This window comes from Narcine bancroftii, chromosome 11 (genome assembly GCF_036971445.1).
Source record: "Narcine bancroftii isolate sNarBan1 chromosome 11, sNarBan1.hap1, whole genome shotgun sequence".
In the NCBI taxonomy this organism is placed as follows: Eukaryota; Metazoa; Chordata; class Chondrichthyes; order Torpediniformes; family Narcinidae; genus Narcine; species Narcine bancroftii.
The window spans coordinates 27,745,604-27,766,950 of NC_091479.1; positions in this window are offsets into that span (position 1 = coordinate 27,745,604).

Genomic DNA, 21,347 nt, shown 5'->3' on the forward strand with positions numbered 1-21,347 from the left:
AAACTTCTCAAGCAAGACAGGTTGTGACCAATTCGTCAATTTCAGAGTGTTGCATTTGACAACTGCTTTCCCTGGGCCTCACAGTGGAATTCCATTTCAAAGTGTGTCTTCAGATAAATCCCCATGGCTGAGTTTAATTACATCTGCTAGTTCTGAAAGTAAGGTGACCTGCGTGTGGACCCAATGTCGTCAGTTCCACATAAGCAAAAAGCATCTGTGCACATGGTTTTAATCCTCCATTACAGCCCCAGACACATAAATCATAACAAATAAAAATTAAAGGTGTGGAGAAAATGGCTCCTCAGAAAGAAAAGCCAAAACAACAGGAAGAAAAGAATAAAGACACCAGAAGAGAAAGTGAAGGCCTTACCTGCACGAAAAAGCAGGGACCCACCGTGGAAAGAGGAGCCCGCTCCCCGAGGTGAGTGGAGACACCGCAGGGTCGCGACCCACCAACTGTGGGACAGCAAAAATGGCTCACAGAGCCAAACAGGGGTGCACCACTGCGGATACGCGAAGAATCGTGCATGCACGATGCGCACGACAAGGAGCATACTGACGGGAGGGGGACCGGCTGTGGAGTTAAACTCCACAGCACCAACAGCTGTGAGATGCCCGACAGCAGGGCTCCCAGCTGGAAGATAAAGAAAGCAACTAGAAAGGGAGGGATGAGAAAGAAAAAAGGAAGCAAGAGACACAACAGATAAACAGCCCAGAAAAAGAGGACCAACATCAAGAAACCATGGAAAAAAAAACGCAAAAAACTGAGACAAGCAGCTCAACCAGAAAGTCCAAAGAGACACAGATACAAGGAAGAGAAATAGAAGACACAAACCCAAGAGCAGACACAGAAGAAGAAGAAGGAGAACACCAAGCTCTGCACAGAGGAATAGGAGGTAAAATGAATGGAGAGTACGTAAAGAAAAATTATTTTTCAAGAACAAATGAAAGCATTAAAAGAATGGCTGACACTAGAATTTAGTGAAATGAAAAGTACAGAAGAAAAAGTGAGTAGAATAGAGCTGGTCATAACAGATGTAGGGAAAGGATCAGATAATGTGGAAGAACGTGTAATGGCGGTAGAAATGGAAGTGAACAACCTAAAAAAAAAAATTGGAAGAAAGTGACAAAAAAATTAAAGAAACACAGGAGTTGTTAGTGCAGAAGTTGGATATAATGGAAAACTATAGTAGGTGAAACAATATAAAGATAGTGGTCCTTAAGGGACATGAAGAAGGCAAAGATATGAAAGAATTTATAAAAGAACGGATCCCAAAGGTCCTGGGAATGCCAGAAAAGCAGGAAAGAATGGAAATAGAAAGCACGCACAGAAATTAGCCCCGAAACCACAGTCACAACAAAAAACAAGATCCGTTTTAGTAAAATTCCTGAAGCACATGACAAGAGAAACTATATTGGAGAAGGCAATGAATAAAATTAGAGAAGAGAAAAAACCACTGGAATACAAAGGTCAATTTTTTTTCTACCCCGACTTAAGTTTGGAGCTCCTAAAGAAGAGGAAGGAGTTTAATGCAGCAAAATCGATCCTATGGTAGAAAGGCTTTAAATTTATGTTAAGATATCCAGCAGTGCTTAAAATAGTTACCCGGGGCAGCAAAACGGACTGTTCTCGGATCTGGAGAATGCACGAGAATTTGCAGAACACCTGCAAGACAGACAGAGAGATGAAGAGATGTAACAAGAACAAAGAACAACAATAAACTATATATAAAGATGTAAAAATAATGTATAAGTAAGAACTAAAGGAGGGAAGAAAAGGGAAGTCAGGGAGTAGGGGAAAGAAAAGAGGAGGAGTTAACAAATAAATCTTTGGCTTGGCTTCGCGGACGAAGATTTATGGAGGGGGTAAAAAGTCCACGTCAGCTGCAGGCTCGTTTGTGGCTGACCAGTCCGATGCGGGACAGGCAGACACGATTGCAGCGGTTGCAAGGGAAAATTGGTTGGTTGGGGTTGGGTGTTGGGTTTTTCCTCCTTTGCCTTTTGTCAGTGAGGTGGGCTCTGCGGTCTTCTTCAAAGGAGGCTGCTTCCCGCCAAACTGTGAGGCGCCAAGATGCACGGTTTGAGGCGTTATCAGCCCACTGGCGGTGGTCAATGTGGCAGGCACCAAGAGATTTCTTTAGGCAGTCCTTGTACCTTTTCTTTGGTGCACCTCTGTCACGGTGGCCAGTGGAGAGCTCGCCATATAATACGATCTTGGGAAGGCGATGGTCCTCCATTCTGGAGACGTGACCCATCCAGCGCAGCTGGATCTTCAGCAGCGTGGACTCGATGCTGTCGACCTCTGCCATCTCGAGTACCTCGACGTTAGGGGTGTGAGCGCTCCAATGGATGTTGAGGATGGAGCGGAGACAACGCTGGTGGAAGCGTTCTAGGAGCCGTAGGTGGTGCCGGTAGAGGACCCATGATTCGGAGCCGAACAGGAGTGTGGGTATGACAACGGCTCTGTATACGCTTATCTTTGTGAGGTTTTTCAGTTGGTTGTTTTTCCAGACTCTTTTGTGTAGTCTTCCAAAGGCGCTATTTTCCTTGGCGAGTCTGTTGTCTATACAAATAAATAAATAAAACATAAAAAGAAAAAGAGAAGAAACGAGTAGGAGCTTTGTTATAATGTGAAGATAAAAGTCTTTTCTGGAGGGGGTTGGGTGGGAGAGAATAACAGTTACTGCGAAATCAGTTGACACTTGCGAACGGGTTCGCAGTCTGAATGGAGAGGGAAGTTGTGGTTGCCCAGCAAGGGACAAGGGGTGACTCAGAGATGGGGGACAGTTGGGGTTAAGGGAATTATAGATGTGGGAATGGTGGAAATATTTTATGTTTTAGAAGTGTTGTCATACAGTGCGTTCAAAAAAAGAAAACTGAGAAATGGAAATGGGGAAAAGGGGAAAGGTGGTGGTGAGGAAGCGGAAATGAGATGTAAACAAAGTATGAGATGGCTATGTTGAACTATATGACTATAAATATTAATGGAATACATAACCAAATCAAAAGGAAGAGGATATTAAATTTACTGAAAAAATAGATATAGCATTCGTGCAGGAAACACATCTAACTGAAGTGGAACAGAAGAGATTAAGGAGAGAGTGGGTAGGGCATGTAACAGCACCATCATATTAATTCAAAAGCCAGAGGTGTAGCTATATTAATCAATAAAAATGTACCAATCAAAACAAAGGAGGAAATAATAGATCCAGCAGGGAGATATGTAATGATAAAGTGTCAGATATATTCAGAACTCTGGAATTTGGTCAATATATATGCACCTAATGAAGAGGATCAAAAGTTTATGCAAAATATTTTTTTGAAGATTGTCAAAACACAGGGGAATATATTGATAGGAGGGGACTTTAACCTTAATTTGGATTCAAAGGTGGATAAAACTGGACAAAAGACTAGCAGAAAGTACAAAATAGCCAAATTTATGGTTAAATCAATGCAGGAAATGCAACTTTTGGATCTATGGAGGAAGCAACACCCAAAGGAGAAGGACTACTCACATTATTCGAGTAGACATAAAACATGCTCAAGGATTGACCTGTTCCTGTTGTCAGCCCATATCCAAGGGAGATTTAGGATAATGGAATATAAAGCTAGATTGTTATCTGAACGCTCACCCCTGTTATTAGCAATAGAACTGGAGGACATCCCAACAAGAACATATAGATGGAGATTAAACTCCATGCTACTTAAAAGAAAGGGGTTTAGAGAATTTATTGAGTGCCAAATTAAAATGTACTTTGAAATAAATATGGAATCAGTGAAAGACAAATTTTATAATGGGATGCAATGAAAGCCTTCATCAGAGGGCAGATAATAAGTTATGTAACTAAGATGAAAAAGGACTACAATTGGGAAATAGAACAGCTGGAAAGGGAAATAGTAAGTACAGAAAAAGATCTAGCATCAAGGGAAGATACAACAAAAAGAAGGGAATTGGCAGACAAAAAAAATATGAAAAACTACAAATGTATAAGGTGGAGAAGAACACAATGAAAATAAAGCAGAAGTATTACGAGTGAGGAGAAAAAAAACACACAAAATACTAGCTGGGCAGCTTAAAACAAAACAAGCTAAAAGAACGGTTTTGGCATCAAGGAAAAAAGACAAACAAATTACATAAAACCCAACAGAGATCAATGAAAACTTTAAGGAATTCTAGGACCAATTATACCGAACTGAGATTGAAGGGAAAGAAGACAAAATAGATGTTTCTCGCTAAAATTGAACTACCAAAATTGCAAGAGGAGAAAACAATCATAGCTCAAAAAACAATTTGAAAAGATGAATTAACTATTTCCATGCACCCTCCCCTTTTACGTCTATTTTTCTAAATCCACTCCATGATAGAAACATCTCCACTTAACCCAACCCACATTTCTTCTCCCATTCAAGCACTCAGTAATACACCAAGGCAATAAAATAAAATCTCAATGCTGGAAATACTCAGCAGATCATCTACTGGAAAAATAATCGGAGTTAAAACCATCAGGTCAATAACCTTTCACTGGGATTCAGAAAGATGATCAAATAAACCTGATTCTATTTGCTGTGAAAAAGAAGAGGGGAAATAACAAACTGAATACATGGGATGAAAAGCCCGAGCAGCAGAAATGGCAGTGGTGCTGGATGAGTGGAGTCGACTCGTTGATCAGCACATCTGTCTGGATGGAGGGGTAAAGGATAAATAAGACAAACATGATGCCGTCACTGTGAGGTACAATACGACAGCTGCAGAGAATCTGAAATGAAGGAATGGTGAAAATACTTGTTTTTGGATCAATGTGAAAAAATTTGAGCTGACAAAAGAAAACAAAATTGTTTTGCTCTGCCAGAACTCTCTAGATCAAGGGGCGCAATAAAATAGTCCAGAAGCCAACATTATGAAATTGAACAGCCCAGTTATAGAAATCGGCAGCAAGAGATCTTACATAATTCCATGAAAGTGGTGTCACAGGACGACCGGGTTCTAAAGACAGCTTTTGTCATCTTGGTCTTCATTAATTAACATATTGAAAATAGGAGTTGGGAAGTTATGGTGAGGTTGGATAAGATGATGGTGAGGCTGAATTTGGAGTATTGTGTGCAGTTCTGGTCACCTAGCTACAGGAAAGGTATTAGTAAGATGAAAGAGTGCAGAGAAGATTTACTAAGAAGCTGCCAGGTCTTCAGGAGTTGAGCTACAGGGAAAGGTTGAACAGGTTGGGACTTTATTCCTTGGAGTGTCGAAAAATGAGTAGGAGATTGCTTAAAGTGGCATATGAATGGGAAGAAAGGCTGAGAAAGACTGCAGTGGACCCAATTGTGAAGGAAAATTTTGCTTGAGAAAAATTGTCATTGGCCCATTTCCTCGGGAGTTTTGAAACCACGCACAGAACAAGTCAATGAGGTACGATTAAAAAAGTGGTTTTTGAAATTTTTCTTTTCAATTACATTCCTCCTTAAGTAATCCCTTATTAACAGAGCACTTCTGGCAAAGGGATTAAGTGGAATATGATCTGGGGGGTGGGGGTGGGGGTGAGGAGGAGGAGTTTGAAAATCACTGTTCTTGATGAAAAGGTTTCTCCATCTCCGTGTTAAGCAGACATCCTTTTATTCTGAGGTTGTTCCCACTGGTCCTAAACTCTCCCAGTACTGGCAAAATCCTCTCTATCCAGCCCTTTCACTATTCATCAGATTTCAATGAGGTCCTGCCTCATCCTTCTAAGCTCAGGCGAGTACAGGCCCAGAACCATCAAATGTTCCTCAAGCATTATTCCGCTCTTCCCCAGGATCATTCTTGTAAACCACCTCTGGTCCATCACATCCTCTCTTAGAAATGGGGCCTAAAATTGCTCATAACACTTATGAGATCAGGACAACCAGAAGGTGGTCACAGGAGGGAAGACAGCTGCAGGGCTGCCTCGAGTCCATGGATTGGATGGTGTTCAAGGAGTCAACTGAGGGGAGGTGGGGGGGGGGGTGTCGTGGAAAGATGGCATCAATAAAAGACGTGAGAAGACACCTCACCCTGACTGAACTGTTCAATACTCGAACTGTAGTGACTTTTTTGACTTTATCAATGTTTTGAACAATAATTTTCTACTGTAGGATTCTGGAAATGAAGAAGGGAAAAAAATAGTGTTGGGCACGACCAGTTGCCCCAATAATCACAGAGACAAAGACTGAGGGGAACGATAGGCTTTATTACACACAAGACTGCAGGCCCGCGTCCAAGTGAGGGAAGTGAAGGGAAGGAAGAGGTGGCTCGACCTTTATGCCCTGGGTCACAGGGGAGGAGTCCAGGAGAGGATGACATCAGGTGCGGCGGGGGTGGGGGAGGGGGAGCAGCCCGTGCCTGTACTGGTCAGTACATACAACATTTCATTACAAGCAACTTTGAAAAAACCTAGGTTTTCAACCTGTGAAAAGTGCAGAAGAAGCAAGGCTGACCTTCCAGAAGGAACCTCAGCAACAGTTATATATAGATCCGAATCCTCAACTTAGAACTCGGGAGAAGCTGGAAGAAAAGTCCGCATCCTCTGCGTCTCCAGAGACGCAAGATGTCGCCAAGATCTTTGGCCTGGCGGCAGGCCAGGACGAGTGCGAGCGTGGTATCTGACCCGAGCCTGGCTTGACTAAGGAGAGTGGGGGGTGGGTGCCCAAATGAGAGCGCAAGTTAGCAGGAAGGTGACTGACAGTATGCAGCGGCCCATCTGGAGATACTCCCCTGCGTGCTACTGAGCTTCTCAGTATGGATGGATGTTCTCACATGCAGGAAATTCTGGATCAGATCCGCAGTAGGGCTGCCAGGTATGAGGTGAAGGAGAACAACTCAGAGGTTCGAGGCGAAGAAGAACAAGAATGACTACTTGCTGCAGTTGGACTCATTGAAGGGTGGCCTAAGACTTTAAGAACATCTCCTTCTCCAATGAAAGCTGTTGGTTCACCACAGACACCTTCCCCAGTCTTCAAGGCCCCTGCAACAAGGATGGAAGTCAACTTCATGTCTACAGAACTGATCCAACCAAATGAAAAGATTATGTCTTTTATGACCTAAAATTTTGAAACTTTAAATGATCAATTTGCTGGTATAAAGGAAATAATGGCTGGTATGTGTGAAGAAATTACATTTATTCAAGTTGATATTAATAAGAGTTTAACTGCAATGGATACTGGACAAGATCAATTGCAGAAGATAGAAGACATTTTTATTGACTGTAAGGACCTTGTGGAACATTATGCAGAGAGAATGGATTATATTGAGGATTTGTTTACAGAAGAGAGATTTGTTAAAAAACATTGATTCATTAGAAAATCAAAGTTGTCTAATAATATTAAGATAGTTGTTCTGCCGGAAGATATTGATGGTTCAGATCCTGTAAAATTATTTTTGTAAATGGATTCCAGAGTTGTTGGGAGTCGAGTCTTTTTAGATAGGGCTCATAGGGCGTGAAGAAGAAAACCTTTTCTGTGTCAAATGTCAAGAGTGGTTCTTTTAAGATGTTTGTGATATCAGGATAGAGAAATTATATTGCGGCTTGCAGATCAGAAAGCTCGCCTTGATCAAAGCCCTACGATGTATCAAGGCAATAGGGTTTTATTTTATGCTAATTTAAGTCAGGAGATTATTAAGTGATAGAAAGAGTTTAATCTGGTCAAAGCAGTTCTGTGGAAGAAAGGGTATAAGTTTACTTTTCAGTATCCGATGATATTTAAGGTGATTTATGGGCGAGATCAGTCTCAATGTTTTGAGAGTCCTTATGGTGCATTATCTTTTGCAAATTCCTTTGAAGATTTGAAGGAATCGATGGGGAAAATGTCCGAGGATGAGATTGGGAAGGGAACGGGAAAAAGAAGTTGGAATCAGAATAGGTGAGTGATATTGAAGATGAAGCTCAAGCTCAATGTGGGTGTTATCACTGGGATGACTGATGGGTTTTAATGTTCGGTTGGGGGGTGGTGGTTGACTCTACTACTTCTAAAGCCATCTGCCACTTGCGGTATTGACTGCACCTGGTCCACAGAGGGGGGTCCGACTCTTAGGCTCTTAGGTTTTTACATTTTTTACAGAGGTTTCTTATTGTTTGAAAGGGGGGTTTGGGTTTTTTAAAAAATTTATATCTAATTGTAATTGCTGTGTGAAGTGTCAATCTGAGGAGGAAATTAAGTTATGGCTCATTTAAATTTTGTGACCTTTAATGTTAAATGACTTAATAATCCAATGAAAAGGAAGGGAATATTGGCATATATAAAGAAAATGACAGTTGATGTTGCTTTTTTGCAAGAAACTCATTTGTCTGAGAAAGAACATATGAAATTGAAGAGAGATTGGGTCGGACATGTTTTTCATCTCCATTTAATTCGAAAGCTAGAGGTGTTGATACTTTGGTTCATAAGAAGATACCGTTTCAGTTGGAATCATTCTCTGCCACATTGGGTCGAGAGCTGTTGGTGAATTGTAAAATTTTTGCTGAAGCATGGACTTTGATGAATGTTTATCCACCCAATGAAAATGATGAAGATGCTATTTCTGAAACTTTTTGGAATCTGGGTCAAGCTAATGAAAATATTTTGGTTGGTGGGGATTTTAATTGTGTGTTGGATAAATTTCCAAAAACTTTACAAAGAACCAAAATGGCAAAATGGATGTTAGACTCAATGAAAGATTTGAATTTGTTGGAAATCTAGAGGAAGTTAATACTGACAGAAAAAGAATTTTCTTTTTATTCACCCAGACATGATTCTTTTTTGAGAATCGACTTTTGCTTCATGTCAGCACAATTACAGGGTAGATTTATACATGCAGAGTATAAGAGTAGGATTTTGTCTGATCATTCCTCATTGTTAAGTAGAAGTACACAATCCTTTATCTGGACATCTAAAATCCAGAAAGTTCCAAAGTGGGGAGAGAGACGGCAGCGCGAGGAAGGCGGGAGAGGGGTGGGGGGAAAATGGCAGCGTGACTGGAAGGGAGTGAGGGTGGATACAGCAGCATAATTTGGGTGGGCTTAAATCTGGCTTTCCAAAATCGAAAAAAATCTGAAATTCAGAACACAGTGACCCCCCCCCCCCAAGGGTTCTGGATAAAGGATTGTGCACCTGCACATGTTCTGGTTTGTATAATGTAGACACCCATTATCGCTGAAGATTTAATGGGATGTTATTGAAGCAACCAAAATTTCTAAGTTATATCAAAGACCATATTCAGTCTTATTTGCCAATTAATACATATTCAGTACAAAGTAGATTTGTTTTGTGGGATGCTTCAAAAACCTATTTAAGATGTCTGATAATCAATTATTCTACAAGAATTAAGACGCAGCATTTGGCAGAGAGGCAAAATTTGGAGAAGGAAATAACAATGTTAGAAAAGGAATTCCAACGAAATTCGACTGTGGATAAAAAGACTTTCAACCAGGTCATCACTCAGCTTCCAATGTTCCAGAGAAAACTATCCAAATTTGTCCAACCTCTCCCCAGAACCAATGCTCTATCCCAAGCAACCCCCTGATAAACACTTTTTGTCATGCAGCAACTAGAAATGCAGAAAACACTTGAAATGTGGTCTAACCACGTTTATACTTCATGCCCTGCTCAATGAAGAATACTTTCTTTAACACCCTACACTTTTGTTGCCACTTTCAAGGAGCTCGCGCTTCCACCCCAAGATCCCTCATTGCAACACTACTACAAGTCCTCACAAAGTGCAAGACACTTGTCCAGATTAAACTCCATCCGCCATTTCTCTGCCCACATTTATAAGTCATCTGGTCTGGAAGGGAAAATATGAGGGGAACTGGGTGGATCAACAGGACAGAGAGAAAAACTTGGCGGGGTGTGCGCAGGTTACATGAACTTGGAAAATTCCATATTCATACCATCAATTCACAAATTCAATAAGAGATGGTTCCTCTGTCTTCTGCCTCCTCCATTGTCTGGGTGAGGTGAAATACAAAGATCAGTGTGGGAATGGAATGGAACTTAAAACAGCTTGTGACCATGAGCCAAGATGGCCATTGTGATCCAAGTGGAGGTGCTCAGTCAATCTGTCATTTACTCTTGATTGGGTTTCCTGCCACAGAGGGCACGGACATGGTTGGAGGAAGTGAATTTGAAACTTTACCCTGCATGAGAATCCCTGGATGGTGGTAACAGTTATAGATTGCAGGGGAAAATGCCCGAGGACTGGGAGGAATTAGGAATTTGTAATTATTTGAAAGATCTTACTGCAAGATTCATGACCAACGAGTAGGAAAGCAGCTTCACTCTATTCTCCCTCTCAGAAAGATTTAGTTAATGAACAAAACAATCTTTCAGCACAGCCAGGGGCAAAAGGGCTCTTAATTTAGACTTACAATCAACAGACTTTGAAGTTACCTACCATAAATGACTCAAAATTCAATTCTAGATTCACTTCTGGTGGAAGTATAAGAGCCAGTGGCTTGCTTAATCAGATTAGCCTATTCTGAGTTTCCATTTTGACTTTCACACCATCAAATGCAAGCCCCAGTTTTTGATCCCCCAAGTATTTTCTATCCTTACCCACTTTACAACCACACCTACCTGAAATTGGAACAAACAACAGCTAATTTTAACATGTATAAATCATATACAAAATAATTTACCAACATTTTCACATCACTGTAGCCACTGAGAGAACTTCTGCCCATCAGGAAACTACATCAGCCACTACAGCGTGCTATTTACCTTGGTGTAACTGACACTTTTCCAGTGTTACTTTCAATCATAATGACATATTCAACATGCACAATATTTATTTTCTTACTGACCAGAACTATAAAGCATTGAGTAAAAATGAGAAAAGCTCAAGTCAACCAGGAGATACAAACTCCTGACTGCAATGTTGAGGTTCACATTTGCTACATTATTGAAGTCTCACAGAGCTTACAAGAGATATTCAAAGTCAAGCAATAACAGAAATAACAGAATATTACAGCACGGTACAAGCCCTTTGGCCCATGATGTTGTGTTGATCTAGATATTTCTAACAAAAAGGAATACCCTGTAGCAGCTACTGCGGTAGATGGTACTAAATATAGGCAAACACATACAAAGGTAGTCAACTCAAGACTGGTTTATTGCAGACATACACAGACCTTTTATTCCTTGCCTGTCAATGAGAATATGAGTGAACACCTTCTGGTCCACAGGACCAGCAGGTTAAAGCTATGAGCCATTAGTGCCCAATGCCTTTAGGCAGGGGCTTCAGCTGATCCACTCACTGTACTTTGGTACCCAGCACTGTTAGCCCGCGACGTGTCAGGTAAGTCTGTGAACTGATGGTGGTGGTTTGTAATACCGCGCTGTGCATCCGCTACAACCCTGTTTTTCTTTCACCCATGTATGCCAGTCTAAGAGTCTCTTAAATGCTCCTTACGTGATATTGTAATGGATAAATATATTTGGAGAATTTGGTAATATTTGGGACTTTGGTAAGATTTAGAGTAGGGTACATACATACACAGACATACATTTTAAAACATATTATTTGAAAGACTGAAGAAATATTGAAGATCTCTGGAGAAAGTTATTCACATTCACAAGTTGGTATTAGTCAAACTGATGTCATAAAATGAATGACCATTGTTTGGAAATGGAGCCAGGATGGCTACAAGTACTTTTCTGCAGGGGGCTTAAAGGAAAGTCACACCTGGGTTTTGTTTATCTAACAACAGCTTGAGCAGAAGAAAGAACTCCTGTTGTTTGGAATAAGAGGAATGGAACTCTGTAGTAGCTTGCAGAAATAAGTTACCATCTGGAAAACCCTAATGGGGCAAGGTTCATCAGTGAGACATTGAGGTGACTAATGGTGGTACCTCAAATGTGGAAATCCTGGAACAACAAATCTCTCTCTAAAAACCCTACAAGAATGATCCTGAGCGCTAAGCATTTACCTTTCGAGCACCAAATCCTGGTGAAATTTATACACATTGATCTGTGAACCAAATAACTTTTCTTAAATTTAAACACATTACAAACATGTGCACTTAGAATTGAAAGGGGGTTAATTTGGGTTTGTTAAGTATAGAGTTAAGTGAAAGTTTAATTCTACTTTCATGATTAAATTTGATTAAAAATAACTTCTGTTTTAAAAACCACTTGTCTTGGTGAATGTCTCTTGCTGCTGGGTTTTGGGATCTTTTGGGCTCTTAACAATATCTGTTTGGATAATGACATTGGGCCTGTTCAAAGTAGGAAATGGCTTCTACCAGCAGGAGTTTCTATTTGACAAAAAAATATTGATAGGTGTCTGGCCACATACGTTTCCTAAAAATTAATACCCTCTCCCTCCCTAAACCACATTCAGCCCTGTGACATCTTTCTACGTTGCATTACTGGGACCACCAAGGACCTGACCCATTTCCCATCTCTCCTTGCAATGCCAATATGGCAGCTGCCATTAAGAACTGACAAATCACATTTTAATTCAGCAAGTAACATGAAGGTTATCCTAACATTCTGCTTAAAAGGAAGGGTCAACAAACCTTCCTAATTTTGTCACTTCATTTTTATTTTGCTTCCCATGGGGCATTAGCAAAAATGTCCCATCCATTTGCTCACCAAATTATGAGTAAAATCATGATCCCTGTTCATGAAAACCCATAATTTTCAATGTTACACAGATAATCAAGGAAGAATTCTGTAATAAAAGTGAATAAAGCATTGAAAGAATTTCCCCCTTATCAACGCTGAGATTGTAGTGCACCAGGTGACCGGGCAAGCAAAAAAGGCTAAATGACTGCAAAACTTGGACAGTCCAAGATGGCACAGAGACCCCTTTACCACTGAGAAGGAGCCTGGGCCTAGCACCATGTGCAGGCTGAGATGCCCTTCACTTCCGCGTAGCGACCAGCCAGCTGGAGAGTGATGCCACAATGCAATGACGTCACTGCTGGAAGTCAGGGGTACATCACCAGAAGTGGGTGGGCCAGTGAGCACACGTGGGGAATTTAAACCAGTAAAGCCAGTCTTTGTTTTACACTCACCTTGGGTGGATGTCTCTTTATTTGGTAGCACTGCTGCAGTGGATGCTACAAATCGATAACTTCTTGCTGCAACCAAACAGGTCTGCAAGATACACCAACCTAAATAGAAAATATGACCAGAAATCCCAGAGATCATAAATTCAAAAGGATTGGTGAAATCTTTACTCTCTATTGTTAACACCAAAGTCCCTATTTTTTTCAAGGCATTCGGACAAGTAACTGAGAAACATTACATTTTAAACACATGGTACGTCAGGATCAGAAGGATTGGAGCATTATTGTTCAAGTAACACAACTTTAAAAAGTAACATCTAACTTTATGAAGAATGTGATGCTACAACAGGAAAAAGGAATGGAATCAGACACATTCTATGAGCATTGGGAAGCAAAGAAAAATGGATTGGTTTTCCATCCCTTCCGAAGCGACCCAATGACCCCGACAGGTCCTCCCCGACTTGCGACCGTAATGGAGTCAGATCCCACAATGGTCGCAAGTCGGAGTTTTGCCCTCGTGCGAGGAGCCCTGAAGTCTTAAAGCCTATTTTTAAAATTAAATGATTTGACAAACGAGAACAGAGACACAGGACACGAAAGACCCAAAATGTCCGGATTGACTTTGTGACTGAGGGTCCATTGGATGGGGGCAGCCATCTTAATTTCTGTGCGCATGCGCCAGTCATCAGTTGGCGCTTGCGCAAATGTTTCGCTTCGTGGCCCTCAATCGGCACATGCGTATCTGCAACATATGCGCGAACTCACCACGCATGCGCCAACCAGACTTGCCTATCTCCTGCCCCCGCCCCCTCCATCTGCGAGTTACCCCGCGGACCGCGCGGCTGAGGAAGGTCACGGCGCCGCCACTAACTTCTTCCATTTTGAGCTCGCGGCGACGCGACGGACTCCGAGCAGGCGAGGCCCCCGCCAACGTCCCGCCTCCTCACAGCACGAGCCAATCAGCCCGCGAATCCGCCGATCAATCCAACACGACTTCAGCGTCCAATCCGATAGCGGCCTCACCGAATCAGCCCATTGGCTCGTACAACTGAAGCAACCAATCAGCGAGCGTGCGAACACAAAGGCGCACCCAATCAGCATCGCAAGACAGAAGACAGGCAGTGGAAGGAGCAGGAGAACCCTCAGCCCTTCCATTTCATACTACCCCAACAACTCAATATCTGCCTATATCTGTGTCGTGGGGGCTGAGTAGAGGCCAGTTTGCTCATGTCCAGATGGAGGGGGGATGAGGTGGTTTATGGGGGGATTTCTTTATTCTTTCTTTTATAAATGCCACGTATATTTGTATTTCATTTGTATTATTATTAATTGTGTTAATTTTTTGTGCATTTAATTTATAATTAATATATTTTTTAAATGATCAGAGATCAATCCACGGGACCTAAAGAGGCCTAGAGCAACACTGGGGACACCCTCCTGCCCCCCACCTCCCCAAATATCAATGTGATCCACTACGATCATTGACAAAATCATCGAGGACCCCTTCACCCGGCCAACAGCATCATCCAGTTATTCCTGTTGGGAAAGAGATCCAGGAACTTTAGAGCCGGTACCACCAGACCTAGGAACAGCCTCTTCCTCCAGGCACGGAGAACATGGAATGATTGATGAGCTGCTCATACAAATACTCCTCAACTCTGCTATTTATTCAACAATATGGAGTTATTTTTCTGGACGTGCAGCACATGTATCATTTGTCTGTTGGTGTTAGGGCTTGGTTGTGTGTTTACGTATGTTTACCCCACTTATCAGGTCGTACTTGTGCTATCCAAGGGTAATAAATTTGTCCTTGTACTTTGGAGCAGGTGCAGAAGAGATTTCCTGGATCGGAGAATGTATCTCATGAAGCAAAGTTGACTGAGTAGGGCTTTTCTCTTCCCCTCCCCCAACCCCACAAAATTGACTTTATTTACAAATTATTTCCAAAGAGGAAGACCATTCCAAGTCTTTTCTCCTCCTCCTGTTGTATCCAGATATTCCCTTCACTACACATTGCTGCATACATCTCTGTTTACCTTCATTGCCACCACTTTGATACTGTGTGATTACTGCCCTCCTCTGCTGTTGGACGAGTTCCCATTGGTCTCAGCCTCTCAGTGCCCGATAATGGGAGGATTATGATCCATCCCCATGTTGCCTTCGTGTTGGCTGCGCCAACCCACTGTCCATCCCTCAGCATGACTCCTGCAGCCTGGAATGTGCCAGTCGACAGCGTTGCCACCCTGACATCTCCACTTGCTGAAACACCGACAGGTTTAACGTACAACATGAGAGCACAGTACAAGCACTTCGGCCCTCGATATTGTGCTGACTGATGTATTCCTACCAAAATAAAAATAACTAACCCCTTCCTCCCTCATAACCCTCCATTTTTCTTTCATCCACGTGACTCAGAGCAGCTTAAAGGCCCCTAAGGTTTCAGCCTTCACCACCACCCCAGTTCTAGGGCTCGTCCCATGTCCCTGACCTGGTACACATACACTGCATCCCCTCCCCTTGTCACCCTCCTGCTGCCCCACCCCGAGGCAGTGGTGAAGGTGGTTTCTGTCCCAACAGGTATTGGGGATCTCAACCAGGGAGCAGGTCCGGGAGATGAACCGAAACTGCTCTGAATTCACATTCCCGCAGATCAGTGCAGGACCGTGGACCAAGGTGAGTGACCCTATGGTGAACCGGAGCTCCAGGGGTTGTCTCCGTCCTCTGGGTCCATCCCCAATACTGTCCCGTCACCCACCAGACCCATCCCCAAAGCCCCCATTTCCCACCACGCCCATCCCCAAACCCCTCCCCCTGCTGAGATCATCCCCAAAACCCTGTTCACCTCCGGGCCTGTCAACAAAGCACCTATCCCCCACCGGTCCCATCTCCAAAGCCTCTGACCCCCAATGGGCCCGTCACCAATGCTCCACCCATTGCTTGGACTGTTCCCAGAGCTCCTGACTCCAACAAGGGCCTTCACCCAGCCCGTCCCCCCAACATGCCCAGCCCAAAGTCCCCATCCCCACCCCCCTCCCTTATTTGCCTGTACCCAAAGGCCCAACCCCCATCAGGTCTGTCCTCCCTCACTGGGACCCTCTCCAATCGATCACCCATCACAACTACCCCACCCCAGTTCTTGAACCTCCCCCTTCTGCCACCCACAGGCCTTGGAATCTGAGCTGTTCCTGGGACCCCCAGACAATGGAGATGTGGGGAGGGCAGAGTGGTCCATCACCTTCCTGGTGGCAGCGTCCCATACCTTCACCAAGCTGGGGAATCCCTTGACCCTTTGCACAGGGATATCTGTCCCATCTGAGCCAGTCCTCTCTCTCCCCCCACCCTGGAGAATGTGGCCCAGTTCAGCTGGCTGCTACAGTACACACTGCCCTTCACCTTTTGCCCCAGGAATCCTGCTCCCACTTGTCCTTCAATGAGCTATGTGACCACAGCCAGGAGCTTCCCCCTCCTCATTACCCTGTGGGTGAGTGGGTGGGACATGACGACGGGGTAGTAGGTGGTGGAATTGGGGTAGGAAAGTTCGGTTGAGACCTGGGAAAGAGAGCGGTGATCATCCGGCTGTGATCATCTGGCAAAGATGGTGTGAGGCATTGAAGACAGAGTCAGTGGGCAGTCCCCTGCTAGGTCCATCCCCCACTGGGTCCATCTCCAAAACTTTCCTCTGCCAGGTCCATCCTCAATATTATCCCTCACTGGGTCCATCTCCAATCACGTCCCCTCTGGGTCCAACCCAAATACCGTACCCCGCCGGGTCCATCCCCAATCCTGTCCCCACCGGTTCCATCCAAAATCCTGTCTCCCGACGAGTCTGTCCCCAATCCCACCCCCCGCCGGGTCTGTCCCCAATCCTGTCCCTGCCGATTCCATCCAAAATCCCGTCTCCAGACGAATCCGTCCCAATCCCATCCCCCGCTGCGTCCATCCCCAATCCATTCCCCCACTGCATCCAACCCCAATACCGTCCCCCACCAGATCACACCCCAATACCATCCCCCACTGGATCCATTCCCAATCGCATCCCCACCGGGTCCTCCCAACTCCTAGCGATTCTGTCCCCAATACAGTTCCCTACTCAGCCTGTCACTAATTATTTTGCCCGACAGGTCCTCCCACAAACGCAATTCCCCACAGGTCCCACCCCAAAGCCCCTGACCCCCACCAGGTCCATTCCCAAAGCCATTGTCTCCCACTGGCTGGTGCCCAAAGCCCCTGCCTCCCCACTAGACCCATCTTGAAGCCCCAGCCCTCCACTGGGCCTGCCCCAAAGGCCCATTCCCCATCATGTCTATCCTCCCACTGGACCGATCCTCTCACTAGGCCCATCTCCAATCGATCATGCATTGGAACTGCCCCACCCCAGTTACTGAACCTCCCCCTTTCCCCACCGACAGGCCTTGGAACCTGCTGCTCCAGGGACCCCCAGATGGTGGAGATGTGGGGAGGGCAGTGGTCCAGTCTCCTTGCCAGTGGCAGCATCCCATACCTTCACCAAGCTGGAAAATCTCCTGACCCTTGGCACAGGGATATCTGTCCCATCTGAGCCAGTCCTCTCTCTACCCCCACCCTGGAGAATGTAGCCCAGTTCAGCTGGTTGCTACAGTAAACTCTGCCCTTCACCTCTTGCTCCAGGACTCCTGCTCTCACTTGTCCTTCGACAAGCTGTGTGAGTACAGCCTGGACCCTCCCCCACCTCATTACCCTTGGCCCTGTGGGTGAGTGGGTGGGACATGACAGGGGGGTTGTAGGTGGTGGAAGTGGGGTAAGAAAGTTTGGGTGAGTGCCGGGAAAGAGAGCGATGATCATCCGGCCAGGGAGAGGCATTGGGGACAGAGTCACTGGGCAGGTGTCAGAGCCTCAGGGAAACAAGGGCACTGGAATTGGAAGCAATCACAGCTCATGGAAAGTCAGAGGAAGAACCCTAGGAATCATTGAGAGTGGCGAGATTAGCGTCGCGGTTAGAACAACGCTGTTAAGGGGCCAGCGAGCCGGGTTCAAATTTGACACAGTCTGTGGGAAGTTGTTCGTTCTTCCCATGTCTGCGTGGTTTTCCATCAGTTGCTCTTGGTCCTTCCACCATTTAAAATGTACCGGGGGTTGTAGATCATTGGTGTAATTGAGTGGTTGTGGCTCATAGGCTGAAAGGGCCTGTTCCCGGGCTGCATGTGACAATCTAAAATCTCCGTCTAAAATGATAGTCCAGCCTATCATGAATTTTTTAAAGATTCAACTCAAATGACTGGTCTAGATAGACAACTCTGAAGCAGTCCTTTCGGCCCTTCTTTTCTGCTGGCCAAGCTGCTTGCAAACAGTCCATATCCCTCTCAACCTTTTCATTCCACGGACGCATTCAACTCACATTACATTGTCAATCTGTGGGCCTGTGGGAAGAAGTTATTTCCCTGCCTCGCAGCTTGATTTTGTTCCTCCATATCTCCTTCCTGATGGTAGTGGGTCAAAGATGCTGTCTGCTGGATATCTGCAGGTCTATTTATAGGCCCTATCCTTGGACAATCAGTGGCTCCTTGTCTCAAAGTCCCATCCATGTGGCCTCTCCCTCAGCAATCCCTCATTGGAACACAACTACCCCCTCCTTACCAACCTCAACCAGCCCTTAGTATCTTCATGACAGTTCCAGGCACCTGTTATGTCGACCCTTGATGACCTGCGCCAGCTCTAATTTGGACCCTGCCTCACCTAAACCATTGGAATAACCAGCACCTTCTACCCTCGAGAACCCGAGGGAATCCGCACCCTCAGCAGTGTCCTGCTGGTGCACCATCGAATGCCCTCCATCCCCCTTCCATGGGTTCCCTGCTGTTATCAGGCTCCTGTATGGACCCCACCCTGGCAAAACTACCCATATTTTCACTGATCCCTCTGTACCTCTACATTCCATCCAGGGATCAGTGTTGTGCTGTGGGACTGGTGGAGAACAAAGCACCAATATCAGGAGACAGGGAGCAGTGTAGAGAATCCCAACTCCAGGAGACAGGGACCAGCACAGAAACCCCCAGCTTTGGGAGAACGGCTGAGTTTTACACGTCTGGAAGTGGCTGGGCCTGGAAGAATACAATGCTATGTTCCAGGGTAAACTGGAACAAAGCGAGGCAATGCACTTTGGTAAATCAATCCGCTGTCCTCTTCACAGTCAGATCTGACTACCTGAAGGTGTCGGGAAACTGGCTTGGAGGGGCTGAGGCATGCTACAGGAATTGGTCAGAGACAATTGTAAATGTCCACCAGAAATTGGGTCTGTGGGAATGACACTCCCTCTCAGTAATGGGGAAGAACAAGGTCATCAGGTGCAAGGTGCTCTCGGTACTGCTGCATGAGATGCAGGTGTGGCCCATCCCACACACCTCTGCCCTGGCAGTTACCAGAGAAGTTTCCCTCTTCATGTGGGGGTCCAAAATGAATGGAGTGGGAAGGAGGTCCATGTACGTTGCCAGACTATGGTGTTATGAGCCCAAAGGACCCCAAAACCCAGCAGCAATAGACATTCACCAAGACAAGTAGTTATATAAAGATAAGTTGTTTTTAATTATCTTTAAACATGAAAAGAAAATCAAACTTTAACTTATCTCTATTAACTAACCTTAATCCCCTTCTAAGTCTAAGCGCACGTGTATGATGTGTTTGTAAATTTAAGAAAAGTTATTTGGTTCACAGTTCAATCTCACTTCTCATTCTTCTAAATTCACTGGTTGTAGGCAATTCTGATACTGTGCACAGAATTGAACATGTATAAAGTTCATCAGGCTTTGCCACTCAGGAAAGTTCCGTTGGTTTTTCAGAGAGAGATTTGTTGTTCCAGAATTTCCACAACTGAGCTACAACCATTAGTCACCTCAATGTTTCGCTGATAAAACTTGGCCCATCAGGGTTCTCCAGATAATAACCTCCTCCTTTCAGGCTAGCACAGTTTTCCTTCCTGTTCCACTTATTTTGAGAGAAAGTTCTTGGACTACTGGGAACTTTTTTGGGGAAGCTGGGACCTATACCATAATGATGGGTGAAATCTTAATCCCAGAGGGACCAGTCTCCTGGTGGGGGCATTTGTTAGGGCTGTCAGGAGGGTTTTAAACTGGTATGGTTGGGGACAGAGTTTCAGGTCAGCCAGGACAGTAGGGTGAGGGTTAGTAGGATAAGGAAAGAGACAAGTTTAAATAATTTGAGGGAGGAAAAGCAGGAAGTAGTAAACAGATGTTGCAGTGAAAATTGTGAGAATGGAAGAGAGGAAGATATGCAGAAGGTAGGATGTAGGAGATCCCTGAGTTGTATTTATTTTAACGCGAGGAGCGTAGTAAGAAAGCTGGATGAGCTAAAGGTGTGGATTGACATGTGGCATTATGATGTGTGGCCATTAGCGAGACATGGTTGAAAGAAGGTTGTGACTGGCAGTTGAATGTTCCAGGATTTCACTGCTTTAGATGTGACAGAGTTGGTGGATTAAGAGGGGGAGGTGTGGCATTAAATGTCAGGGAGGATATTATAGCAATGCTGAGGCAAGATAGACTGGAGGGCTCGTCAAGAGAGTCAGTGTGGGTAGAGCTGAAAAATAAGAAGGGTGAGGTTACTATTATGGGGTATATTATAGGCCTCCAAATGGGGAAAGGGAACTAGGAGAGCAAATGTGCAAGGAAATAGGTGGGATATGCAGGTGAAATAGGTTGGTGTTGGTTGGGGTTTTCAATTTTCCAAACATCGATTGGGAAACGCAGTCAGTAAAAGGGCAGGATGGCTTAGTATTTATGCATTGTGTTCAGGATTGGTTTTTGCAGCAATATGTTGAGACGTCAATTAGAGTGGGAGCAGTGTTCGATCTGTTGTTTGGGAATGCAGTGGGGAAGGTGACAGAGGTGAGCGTTAGGGAGAACTTTGGATCCAGTGATCATTTTGACATACTCTTAAGAAATTGAAGAGGGAAATTAGAAAGACAAAAAGAAGGGATGAGGTGTCCATAGATAATAAGGCGAAGGTGAATCCTCAGGGTTTGTTCAGATATGGGAACAGTAAAAGGAGGGTTAAACATAGAATAGGTCGACTGGATGATGGGACCGGTGAACTATGTCAGGAACCGTATGAGATGGGAGAAATATTGAACATTTTTTTCTCGTCTGTATTCACGAGGGAAAAAGACATTGGGCTATACAAGATAAGAGAGGCAAAGGGGTTAGTTATGGAAAGGATAAGGATTAGTAAAGTGAGAGGTTTAGAGCTTCTTGGGTCAATTCAAGTGGATAAGTCTCCTGGTCCTGATGGGATTTTTCCCAGGACTTTAAGGGAGGTCAGGGAACAAATAGCGGGGGCACTGACAGCAATTTTTCAAAG